The sequence below is a fragment of the Salvia miltiorrhiza genome, chromosome 8 (assembly GCF_028751815.1).
Source record: "Salvia miltiorrhiza cultivar Shanhuang (shh) chromosome 8, IMPLAD_Smil_shh, whole genome shotgun sequence".
Taxonomy (NCBI): Eukaryota; Viridiplantae; Streptophyta; class Magnoliopsida; order Lamiales; family Lamiaceae; genus Salvia; species Salvia miltiorrhiza.
Window position 1 is genome coordinate 3910155 of NC_080394.1, and position 8583 is coordinate 3918737.

Below are 8583 nucleotides of genomic sequence, written 5' to 3' on the forward strand. Positions count from 1 at the left end.
AAAAATTGGATGATCTCATGATAAGCCGTGCCGCCTCTCCTTCTAACCGGTGCACCCGTGCCCCGCGTCCATGTCGCTTGTCCCTCCAGCCGGCGCGCCCTCAGCTTCGCGCTCCCGCCCTCAGCCATTCCCTCTTCTGCCACCACGTATAGGGGCGGGTCGAATCAGACCCGTCTCTTGGATGAGACCAGTTTCACCCAAAACCTACTCTATATTAATCGGTCACAAACGCTATTAATATTCATTTTCAACCTTATTGATTATATTTACCGAAAAATACAATTAATATTACTGGTACAATATACTGGCGTAGTTACAAACCATACTCATACCCTAGGAATCTTTGTTGTGTGTGTGTTTGTATTTGTTTGCGTGTGTGTGTTTTGAGATGCTTTTTGTGATGTTAGTTAGGATCGTTGCTGAATATAATCTCTAGGTACTAGATGATCAATCTCTTTTTTATACTATAATTAATGATTTTGTAGAGTTGTACTTTGTATTACATTTTTTTTGAGAAGCTTCTATTAATTGCAAATATAATTCACATGCACATTATTTTGTGCATCCGGAAATTTGCTATGAAAGTAAAATAAGAGAGAAAATTCGGCATATGATTAGAATAATACAGCCTCTTAGTCATTAGTTGAATTCCGAATTCATTGGTATTAATTATTTTAAGACAAAACTAAGAGATCGTATATGTTCATTAATAGTACATCAATGACACATTTTTAGTTGTGAGATTTTGAAATTAATTAAATGCATTAAGCCAATTCCTTTTATCAATGAAGCTAAAACTCCGACCAATATAATAAGGTGTGCTCCTTTTCGTCATTTTAAGTAACATTTTGTAATTTGCGAGAAAGAAAAGACAATCATATAAATGTGTGTGGTTTGAAATTTAATTTATGGAATCAATAAATAAATGGGATGATGTTTAAGAGCATTTCGAGTTATTGTGAGGACTTAAGATGTTCATTTGTTTATGGATTTCAAACCACACAAATTTATATGATAAATGATAAAAGGGAGCACACCTTATTATTGGGAAAATATTTAATTCCTAGCATTACTTGCTTTAGTTTAAGATGTTGGATTTGTAATCAACCCATTCTTTGGCTTGAGTTGTTTATGATTAATTTGTTGTTGACTTTGTTTTCAATGAGCTTTGTATATACTCCATGTTACATGTTCCACCCTTATATGCGATTGAATAAGATGGATTATTTATCAACTCATGTTAATAGTTAATACTCTCATAATTTATTTTGACTCTATATGTATTACTCCCTCCGTCCATGAAAAAGAGTCCCATTTGGGACTCGGCACGGGTTTTAAGAAAGTTGTTAAAGTAGGTGTAAGTGAAGAGAGAAGTAAATTTATAGGGGTAGTGTTAATGAATTTTTTTAAATTCTTAATCCTAAATTAAGTTTTGAACTTCAACACCATTGCTACACCATCATTCAATCACCATTTCTCGGCTGAAACTTGAATTCATTCATCAAAAAAAGCTTAGTAACCCTCAGACCTCAATTGTCATCACAGGGCGACACAGATCAAGACAAAGCATCAAATGCAGTTTCATGTTCTGATCCAACAGACATCACAAAAATATGGCATCACCAGCCCCCCTCACAAAACCAACATTTCAGCCACCATGTAAAATCGAAAAATAGAACAAATTCACCACCACAATAATAGATTCACCACCTAAAATCGAACAAAAAGAACAGAGGCGGCGAGTCATAGAGAGGCGGCGACTGTGAATCAATTTGTCTATTTGTTGATTCATCTCCGAAAATCAGAGGAAGACGGCGATTTGCGGGAGGCGGCGCCTTAGGGTTTAGGGCTCAGAGGGAGGGGGCGATTTGAGGGAGACGATACCTTAGGGTTTCGGGCTCAGATGGAGGCGGCGATTTGAGAGAGGCGGCGCCGAGTTTCGGGCTCAGAGGGAAGAGAGGCGGTCGGCGGTGGCCTTCTTCGCCGGGGAAGAGAGGCTGCGCCGCGCTGCCTGATGTCGCGCCTCTCTCTCTCTCTAAAATCTCGCTGGCATCGCCACGTTCTCTGTCGCCACCTACATAGGCCATCAATGGTCACCAACTCAGGCCATCAGGAGGGGCGGCCTCAGCGGAGAGAGGCGTCACCCTCGCCGGAGAGAGGCGGCGCAAGTGTGGAAGAAAACTAGGGTTCCAAAGAAATGAAAGAAAGTGAAATGCGTTTGATGGAATCAAAAAAGGGGGAAGGATTTTTATTAAGAAAATTGATTATGGTTTAAAATGAAATAAGTAGATTGTTTATGATTTATTGTGGTGGGTCCATAAATGTCAAATAGAGTAAATATGTAAGTTAAAGAAGGGTAAAATTGTATAAAAAGCAAAACAAGACTCTTTTTTGTGGACAAAAAAAAGAGGGGAAACAGAACTCTTTTTCGTGGACGGAGGGAGTATTAAAATACGATTTTATTATAAAACGACAATAAATGAAATGTGAGATGTATGGTGTATTTTTCTAATGATAGAGTGCTTAAAGTCTAAGATGAAGTATCTCAGATTCGAATTCGTTGTTAGATCGTTTTTAAATTATTTATTTATCTAAAAAAAGGTAAAAAAAGGAATGGGAAATGTAATTTGAAATTGAAGTCTAGAAGTGAGAGGGTGCACCCTCCGAATCTTACGGGAAGTGTGACCTTATCTTCCCTCTCTAGATTGGTCACGTCACTCTCTCTAGATTGTCCATATACATAAACTTGCATAGGATCCTCTTGAATTTGGAATATATTTCCAAAGTTTTCTTATATATGTAGAGACGTGAGAATGTGGGTATGTATAAATAGGTAGACATAGAATTGCTCTTCACAATAATAAAATATTCCATATTTTCCATCCCCACACCATTTCGCGATCAATTGTATTCATTCACAAGTATTTTGGAAGTATTACGACAACTTGATGCATGTATTACACGATAATTATAATTTTAATAATGACAATCATATATAATATACATATATATATGTATATATGAGTGAATTTGATAGAAAGAATATGTGTAGGATACGACACCAACCATTATGGTGGAGTCGTGACCATTATTTTGAAATCATAATTAATTGTCTAAAATTCTCAAATCACATGTGAGATTTGATTTCTCTGACTTAGTAAACTATTTTCTAATAGATGCCTTTCTTTTGCAATTATTTGAGGTAATTTGTGAGAAAGACCGATCGATATATGGTTCTGGCTTTTTATTTGGTTGTCATATTAATAATGCATGCACTACATAAGGGATATATATTGTTATATACTTGTTTGATTTGGTGGATGAAATAGACGGGATTAATGATAAGACTGAAGGAATGATTAAATAATACACTCAATATTAGAGTGATAAATAATCATTTATTCAATAATTAGATGATTAGATGTCCTCAATGGGACACCAAGCGGTGCGACCTCCTGTGTGTGAACAGTGAGGTCCCGGGTTCAAACCTCACTGCTCTCCCTCTCTAACTCCCCCAAGTAAAAATAAAATAAAATAAAATAATTAGGACGTGTTTGATATTGGCTAATACACTGTATTAGCTAATTTAGTACTTCCCCCTAGGATTAACTTAAACCAGAATATTCTGTATTTAGCAATGATAGCAAACACCAACTCAGTATTAATAATCCGTCATTATCCACGCTAAATATCCTAGTTACAAATTATCCTACATAATCATTTACTGAAAACCAAACGAGACAACGAGCCCTTAGATGACTAGATGCATGCGGGCCAAATTATCAACCACAGACACAATTATGCAAACCAAACACTTAATTAAAGTGGATTATTTTATCAATCATGACTAATCATTTAAACCAAATGCCTTCTAAGATAGTGTTTTCTTTTTGTTTGATAAATTTATAATGAAAAAAATAAGGAATAATAAAAAAATTATGAAAATGTTTATTATCCCTCATTTTTATGCTAAATTTATCAATCAAAGAGAATATACCCTAAAGAAAAATTAGTATATAGGAAAAAGATAAAAGGATAAATTTTTAATTAGAGTCCATAGATGGCACAAATTGCCCTTCACGTATCATATTATATAAATATTCTTATTATATATACTAACATATGTGAATAGTGTAAAACTTTGATGAGTAAGAGATGGACTAATATATGGAGTAGATGGATATGGGACTAATAAGTCAATTTAGTATAGTGCTGATTTCTTATTGTCTAAAATTATTAATATTATTAAAATTATTGAATATATATTAAGTCAATCAAATTAGTTGAGTGAGGTTACGTTTGCTCAACTTTGATTTATCACATGCATGTCGTGTTCATTCATTGATTGCTTATCCATAAATTCTACCACAAGTCGATTGACTCGATTCCCAACCACATCATTATATATCAACCCTAGCTATTTGGTTATGTGTATTTGTTTGGAATCGAATCTAATCCCATCTCCCCCCCCCCCCCCCCCCCCAACCCAAACACACACACAAAAACACTTGAATCTTAATCCGACCTCTAACAGATGAATATATTACAACATATACATGACTATCCATACACAAAAAATAATATTGTAAATACTAAATATATAGAAACATTAATTGTGGATGCAATTTCAAGATATTTGATGTTTTAAAGATGAGTATAATAGTGGTTTGAATAAAATAAATTATGGTTTAGGATATCAAAATTCATAGTTAATGCGCCTAATGCAATTATATAAAATGTCAAATATTATTATTACTAGTACACCCGCTCGTGCGATGCACGACGAACATCGAAATGAAACGATATATATAAATAAATATTAAATAGAATTAAAATATAAGTAAATATAAAATATATTTTAAAATGAAATAAAATAATCTACATTCATTAGTCAATAAAAATTCGAATTAAAAGACATATATAAATTTTCAATTTTATATAAAGTGTAATTATAACTACACCTATTAATGAAAATTATTTGATAATGAAAATTAGCATTACCCACTATATGTTCATACACAAATCTAAATAAAAAGTCAGATTTGAAATAAAATTTTAATATATATAACTAATTATTCATCTATAAATTTATATTAAAATTAATATAAATTCTACCTTTTCAAATTTCATTCTAAAAATTAAAGAATCCTTATAAACTGAATGAATATAATCTCACTCTTCTTGGTTGCATTAAACATTATTTTAATTAAAATATATATAAATAAAAAAATAAAAATTGGTAGCTAACAAAAATACAGGAAATGAAATAAAATTCAAAAAAAAAATTCCTATGTTCAACATTAATAGAAAGAAGAGAGAAAATAAAATATTTTAAATTTTAAATTTTTCATAACTTATTCATTTTAAAGGTCTTGTTATGAACTTATATATAAAATAAATAAGGAATATTTTTTCATGAATCAAATTTGATGATATTTAGCTAGATAAGAATAAAAATAAAAAGAAAAGAAAAGAAAAGATAGAATAAATTGGTAAGAGAAAAAAGAGAAAATTGGAGGGAAGATATGGAGAGACAAAACTCATCTTTTATATATTATATAGATATAAATTTATATAGATTCAAATTTTAAAAAACTATTATTAAAATTAAATAATTTTAAAATGAATGTATGAATAATGAATCCCATTCTCCTTAATTGCGTTAAAGATTATTATAACTTAAATTGTGTAAATGAAAAGTATTAAAATTGATATATAACAAAAAATGTAGAAAATGGATTCAAATTAATATAAAATTAAAGGAAATATAAAGAAAAAAAAAACTCGTATGTCCCACGAAAATGGAAAAGAGAGAAAAAAGTTATACTCTGATCATATCATTGTATTAGGTTGTAAGTCAATTAAATAATAATTTTGCTCGATTTTCATTATCCAATTCAAACTAATTTTTTTGTTGATTGACTAATTTTAAATTATGATATTTTATTTGATATTCATAAATATTTAATTGAAATTTAAATATACACATATTCGCAATTATAAAAATATCCAATTTTATATTTAAATAGAGCCCAAGTTAATTTTTGTTTGAAGGCCCAACACCTTTACTACGAATTCATCATCAAAACTCTATTTAACAGTGAACAAATGTACTTAGGTATATTATATTATTGTCAGGCGAACTTTTATGAACTTAATACACATTCACTCTTTTCTCCCCTCATCCCACTCTTCTCTCAAATCACGCTAGAACCCTAAAAACTCCACCATCTATACCTTCCTCTTTTAAATTTGGCGACCATTTGCTGCTGCGACTCAGACGCGGTCATTTGCCTCCATCGTATGATTCAAAATCTCTAAACCTTCTCCCTAAATAAACCCGGCAGAACGGCTAGCAATACATGTCACCGCTGTCTCGCCACCGCTGCCGTTTCCCTCCGCCGACAACCATCTTCACCATCATTTCATTTCTCAGCCGAACAGCAAAGTCATTTAGTCACCACCTCATTCTTTATCTCTCTTTCTAATTCTTAGTTCTCTCTCTACCTGATTCACCCAAAAAATTGAATAATTCGTATACCATTGCGAATAATTATTCGAAAAAAATATCTAACATCACTTCGAATAGTTAAATATTTTCTCACATCTCTATTTGTACTCTTCATCCCTAATCCTTCACTTCTTAATTAAATTCGGCTGATTTTCGAGTTTTGTGTGTATTTTTTGTGCTCGGCTGATTTTCGAGTTTTGTGCTCATCTATTATGTAGAATATACTTTATCTGTCCCCATTTTTTGTTGCTTCAATTGTGCCGAAGAAATTAGATTTGGAAGAGTGAGACAAAATTGTCGATTGAATAAAAAGAATTGTGCTCTTTTCCGGTATTGGAGAAATTAGATTTGGAAGAGAGAGAATCGCCTATAAATGAAAAATAGGATCATGCGGTTGTTTAAGCAGACCGAAAATTCTGGAAAAGAAAAATTTTAAATTTTGCCGGGAATTTATAGCCGTTAGAACTGCTGCTTTATATATAATATAGATTATCTTATCTTGTTTTATGTAATATTACTACTCTTTGTGAGATTTGGGCTTATGGAAATAAGAGAAAACCAATTAAATCTGTCGGCTTTGGGCTCCTGTTGCTTGTAAATTGGGCCTTAAGAAAAGTATGGGCCATAGATATAAACCCACCGATCTGGCCCAGACCCAATTGACGTAAAAGCAAACTAAAACTATTTTTTGATGGTCTTATATGAAATATGGTAACGGGGTGGTGAATATTCACATTAAATTTAAGGACGTCTGACTTATAACTTTATAATATGAATGGGCCGGTCTTGCATGCGGCGGTCGCTCTCCAGTGCGACGGGTCCGCCCCGCCCCGCGACCGACCCGATCCGTGTCCAGACCCGAAATCCTGAATCCTAAATTATTACATTTATTTATAATAATTATTACTTTTAATAAGCAAGAAATATGCATTTGTTCGCACAAATGTATAACTATATAAATATAGGTATTTACCTTTATTTAATATAAAGTATTATATTTTCTAAACCCTAAATTCTATAAACTAAACCCTAAACCCTGTAAACTAAACCCTAAGTCTGAAGACTAAATCCTAATAAGAGTATTTACTTTTAATAAGCATAAGATATACATTTGGTCGCACAAATGTATACTTATATTAATATAAATATTTACCTTCATTCAATATAAAACATTATACATATCAATATACATTTATATGAACAAATGTATATATTATGTTTATTAAAAGTAACAATTATTATAAACAAATGTAATAATTAGGAGTATGGGTCAAACCCACGCGGGTCAGGGTTTCGGGTCAGGAGGGCGGGTGGGTTTGGATCCGGGTCGACCCGTCGCACCCAATAATCTGCGAATATGAATTTATTTGAAAGACAAATAGTTTTGCATTATCTTTTGCGGCATTGTGCCAATGAGGCTTTGTTCTAGTGACAAAGCTATGACACCCAAAGACTTTGTGAGAGGTCTTGGGTTCAATCCCGCTTTTCCACCGTTTGGATGGTGATGAGGTCTCGTCTGCGAGCGGATTACATAATTGATTATATTTAGATACCTCTTATAATTAAAAAAAAAAAAAAATTCTGCAGCATTGTGCTTCCAAAGTTAAAACAAATATGGAATTATAAATTAGAGATTTAAATTATAATAATAACAATAATTATTATAATTATAATAATAATTTTTTTTTCTTTTTGAGTTGAAAAAGAAAAAAGACACGCACAAACTTAATTCTATGCATGCATAGGTTTACAAAATGGAACTTGAGATCTAGGGCCAGGCAAAAGCCAACCATCCCATTTTATTATTTTTCTCAAGTTTGTTTTCTTATAGTTAGAGGCAATAACTCAACCACACATTATCCAATCATAACCAGCTTGCACAAAAAAGGACAGTTTCATATAAAATCTTAATTACCTCCTTTTAGAAATTAAATAAATTTAACCCCATCTTTTTTTTTCGTTTCTCGTTTCTGCAATATTATATATTCCACTATTTCATTAAGGATCAGTAACTAAATTATTCTACAGAAGAAAATGAATCAGAAGCTAGCCATGGTAACTTTTCCAAGCAC